This window comes from Poromitra crassiceps (assembly GCF_964638095.1).
Source record: "Poromitra crassiceps genome assembly, contig: HAP1_SCAFFOLD_2094, whole genome shotgun sequence".
Taxonomy (NCBI): Eukaryota; Metazoa; Chordata; class Actinopteri; order Beryciformes; family Melamphaidae; genus Poromitra; species Poromitra crassiceps.
This window is the reverse complement of record NW_028150331.1, coordinates 1-5000: the sequence shown is the minus strand read 5'-3', so window position 1 is coordinate 5000 and position 5000 is coordinate 1.

The following is a 5000-nucleotide window of genomic DNA, read 5'->3' as shown; positions in this document are numbered from 1 at the left end:
ACCGGTAGTTGGTTGTACTTTTCTGGCCTTCGACCTTTTTAACGACTTATGGCTACTTGCGGCTGGCGCTTCCCAACTCGGTCGGGCCTTCGATCTTGACCCCCCTACTTGCGTTGCGGCTGGCGCTTCCCAGCTCGGTCGGGCCTTGCGCGCCGCACGACTTGGCCTTCTGACTGACCCTGACTCTCTCTCTCGACTCTCTCTCTCCCCCAAAAATGATCCGGGAGATTTACTGCGCCTACTGGGCGCTGTGCTTTTCGGGGAGCCACCACCAACGAGACATTTTGGCACGGAGCCCGGGACACTGTTTGTTGCCATGCTCGCCGATTGAGGAAGGAGGGTTCTTTGGGCCACGGTATGGCCGCCTGCTCCGGGCGGGTGTAGCTGGAGAGCTGATGAAGACCAGCTGGAGCGTCCTCTTGAGGTGCTGGATGACTTAGGGGTTGGTGACTTAGTGACTTAGGGGTTCCCAACTTGGCCTGGGTGACTTAGAGATTTCCCGACTGGGCGCTGGACTTGGATGGCTTAGGGGTTGGTGACCCGACTTGGTCTGGGTGACTTAGTGGCTTCCCAACTTGGCGCTGGGGCCAGTCTGAGGCCTGAGCCTGATGTAGCGAGCCATGGGGAGTAGATTGTTTCCAGGAGTTAGGATGACTTAGGGGTTGGTGACTTAGTGACTTAGGGGTAGGTGACTTAGTGACTTAGGGGATGGCTTAGGGGTTGGTGACTTAGTGGCTTAGGGGATGACTTAGGGGTTGGTGACTTAGTGGCTTAGGGGATGACTTAGGGGTTGGTGACTTAGTGGCTTAGGGGGTGATTTAGGGGTTGGTGACTTAGTGGCTTGGGGGATGACTTAGGGGTTGGTGACTTGGTGGCTTAGGGGCTGGTGACTTAGTGGCTTAGGGGGTGACTTAGGGGTTGGTGACTTAGTGGCTTGGGGGATGACTTAGGGGTTGGTGACTTGGTGGCTTAGGGGTTGGTGACTTAGTGGCTTAGGGGGTGACTTAGGGGTTGGTGACTTAGTGGCTTGGGGGATGAACTTAGGGGTTGGTGACTTGGTGGCTTAGGGGATGGCTTAGGGGTTGGTGACTTAGTGGCTTAGGGGGGTTGGTGACTTAGTGGCTTAGGGGATGACTTAGGGGTTGGTGACTTAGTGGCTTAGGGGTGACTTAGGGGTTGGTGACTTAGTGGCTTAGGGGATGACTTAGGGGTTGGTGACTTGGTGGCTTAGGGGATGGCTTAGGGGTTGGTGACTTAGTGGCTTAGGGGATGGCTTAGGGGTTGGTGACTTAGTGGCTTAGGGGATGACTTAGGGGTTGGTGACTTAGTGGCTTAGGGGATGACTTAGGGGTTGGTGACTTAGTGGCTTAGGGGGTGACTTGGGGGTTGGTGACTTAGTGGCTTGGGGGATGACTTAGGGGTTGGTGACTTGGTGGCTTAGGGGTTGGTGACTTAGTGGCTTAGGGGTTCCCAACTTGGCCTCGGTGACTTAGTGACTTCCCGACTTGGCGCTGGACTTGGATGACTTAGGGTTGGTGACTTAGTGGCTTAGGGGATGACTTAGGGGTTGGTGACTTAGTGGCTTAGGGGATGACTTAGGGGTTGGTGACTTAGGTTTTTTTTTTTTTTTTTTGGTGTTATTACTATTGTTATTAGTGGGCGTTTAAAGATGGGATGATCGGATCGCAGACCAGGTAGATTGTCAATCAACTCGCTTTATTTAATCAAACACGAGGGACACCTACAGTACATGTGGTGTTTTCAAAGCAATGTAAATCAATATTTCTTGTTTGGTGGGGGGCGGGTCCTTTGCGGGCAGCGGGAGCGGGGGTGGGCGTCCCCGCAGGTGCTACATGCGTGCAGGAAATTACATTTGGGATATGTGCACACGTTTTCATTGAAATATCTGCAAAGGTAGTCGGGGGAATGGGCATGCACCTGGGAGGACCCACTGGTGTCAGGCGCCCAGGAGGGGGCGGGGCTGGGGGCGGCGCCGGACTGAAAGGCCGCCTTTGGGCAGAATTGTGCAGAGTGCCCCGGTTCGCCGCACGAGTAGCAGGTGTTCACCGGCCGCCCGCTAACCAGCGACATGAAGATCTGCATGTCCATAATGGACCAGTTAAGCCGCGTATTAGCCCGGGTGATCATCAGGGCGGCTTTAGCGGAGAATGCTTTATGATACTGGTAGAATAATTTACCGTGGTTGGAGTAGAGGTCCACTATTAGCGCTATATATAAATCTAGCTCGTGGCGGCGCTCTGGGTACACCTCACAGATCACGTCGCGGTAGACGCCGAACGTGTTCAGGAAGTCACATAGGGAGAGGTCTTTGGACAGGCGGGGGTCGGACGACTTTAAATAGACAGGGCCATCTGGGTCACCCCCGACCTTCCTTTTGCACTCGGGGGATGGCAGGAGTATGCTAACTAAATTGATGTCTCTGCCCTTCAAAATCTGGGATCTCAACCTGGGAGACACATCGGCACAGGGAGAAACAAAAGGCATACCGAATGAGATGGCGGGCGTGGCGGACGCCAGGGTGTTCATCTGGGCGGGTTGGGCGGTGGTGAGGAGCACGTCGGCTTGCTGCGTGGGCGGGGGCGGGATCGGCTGCTGCGCTGGCTGGGCTGTGGCGAACGTGGGGGGAAAGGGGGGGGGGGTTTCCAGGGCCCTCAGACGAGCATCCACTGATCTGCTAGCATCTAGCAGGGACAGCAGAATGGCTCTTGACGACCCCTGTCGGCTCGGCGGAGCTGCGAATGGTGCCGTTTCCGCTTCCGGGGCGGCGGCCTGGAGGTCAGTGCGACCAGGAAGGACATGGCGTCTCGCGGTGGCCCCGCGGCCTGTATTTCCCCGGCGTCTCCCCGCTCTCGGAGCGGCTGCCTCTGCTGATCTTCATCCGCGGCCTCTCGCACGTCCGCGCCGAGCGGCCTCCCCCTCTGGCACGCTCGCGCGCGTTCTTGGGCGACCGGGCGCACGCGGCACTTCGTCATCTGCTCTCCTTCCAAGGGCCGTCGCAGTGGCGTGCCCCGTGCCACGGGAACGCGCGCCGGGCCCTTTCATCGTGGCTGCATTGGCGGCCTGTGGTCCGGCCGCTTCGCCAACGTCTTCATCAGACGTCTCGGAAAGCAAGAACGCACCGTGGCCGATCTGGAACGGGGTCTCGTTGGCTGAGCTGCTGTCGCTGTCCATGGACTGCTCGGAGCTCGACATGCCGGGAATGGAGTGGGAAGCGTTGAGGAATATGCGGGGAATATCTGCGTTGGATTTCCACGGGTAGAGAAGGCTTGAGGGTGCTGATTCGGTCTCCGGATATGGTGCAAAACAACGCTCCGGAGGAGGGCTCAAGGGAGATGGACTGCTGTGAAGCTGCTGCTGTTATGATCGGCCAGAGAGAGAGAGGTGACGTAGAACCCTTGCTATATATATGAGAATTAACTGACGTCATATCTGACGTCATTACGGACGTCATACTAAGACTTTGACTGACCACGTCATACTAGAACTTGATTGACGTCAGGGGTGATCGGATTAGATTATGCACGAATGGCCTTCTGCTTGAACTATGGTCTAGAGACCTCACATCAATGCATCACATCTTACCTCTAATAGTCGACGAGACCAACGCAGAGTAGTCTCGCTTGAGCCCCGAGTGAATCGGCCAGTGTAGTCTGTCTGTGGCCAGGGAAGATCAGGAAGTGAAATGAAACGGTTTGCAGCAGCCACTTCGGCCATAACCACAAAATAACTTCCAAAAAACCTGTTAGAATATAACGAGAGATGTTCGCGAGAGTATGCGTGGCGTTCACAATGTTTATGCTATGTTGCTAGGCAGCGCGAACGGCGAGGCAGGCAGCTGCGTTTCACTTCCGGGTAGCCGGGCCGGCGGTAAGGAGAGAGAGAGAGAGAGCCCCCTGTTGACGCGAGTTTAGACAGACACAGACTTAATAATCATCCAAGGGAGTAATCTCCGATTCACACGGCTTTGGTCTCAGCTACTATTATAGGTAAGATGTGATGCATCAATATTGTAATTATAATGTTTAATAACAATCGAAAAAGTTGCTCGTAGCTGCTTTAACCTGGTGGCACAGGAAAAGAAAATTTGATAACATACAGAAATACCCATTGTAATAGGTGAGTGCATCAATAAACTATGTGTCATATATTTATTTAGGTAGAAATTCAATTTTTGATGGCACAAGGGTTTTCTGGTCCAATTTTTTTGCCGCGAAAACTGCCGCGCTTAATATTGTTTGGCCCGCGACTCCTTATATTTTTCTGTATGCGGCCCACAACCAAAGAAGTTTGGCCACCCCTGGTATAGGCTATAAATGCACATGACTAGTAGTTAGTAGTTTTTGTAAGGGAATGCACAGAGCTGATTTCGAGAGGGAATATCCTCAGACCAACTCGCCACAGACAGCTATAGCCCTCTGAAGCTTATTATTATATTTGTTAATTTTACCTACTAATGTCAACATCGTTTGAGCATGAAGCCTAACCGCACGGAGCATTCCTCCTGGCGTCCCTGCAGTCATGATTGTATAGGCTACTTTTTTTACTTTCACTCCTGCACTTTCTTGCTACATGAAGTGATTTCCCCTGTAATCTTTTTATGAATGAGCTGACCATTCGCACCTTTTCCGGCTCGCTGCGACAACGCTTTCAAGTGGAGGCGGGTTGCCAGGTAACCCGGCGCTGTTACTACCTACCGTGGCGGGACAAAAGGCGTAAAACAATTATCCACCAACACGGGTTCACGACTTTCACATCGGAGGCGCGAATCCTATTTTCCGTGCATTTTTCGGCTTTCAAGGCCGGTGTGAAAGAGCCTATAGAATCCATGAAGTCAATAATAAATACACATCAAATGTTTCATTTGCAGCGTCGAAATGTAGAAGCAAAGTCATGCACAGAAAAGGTAGAAATATTCTTTTTGTTGATGTTGCAGACAAGATAAAAAAGGGGCTCATGATAACAGCTCATCTCAAAACAAA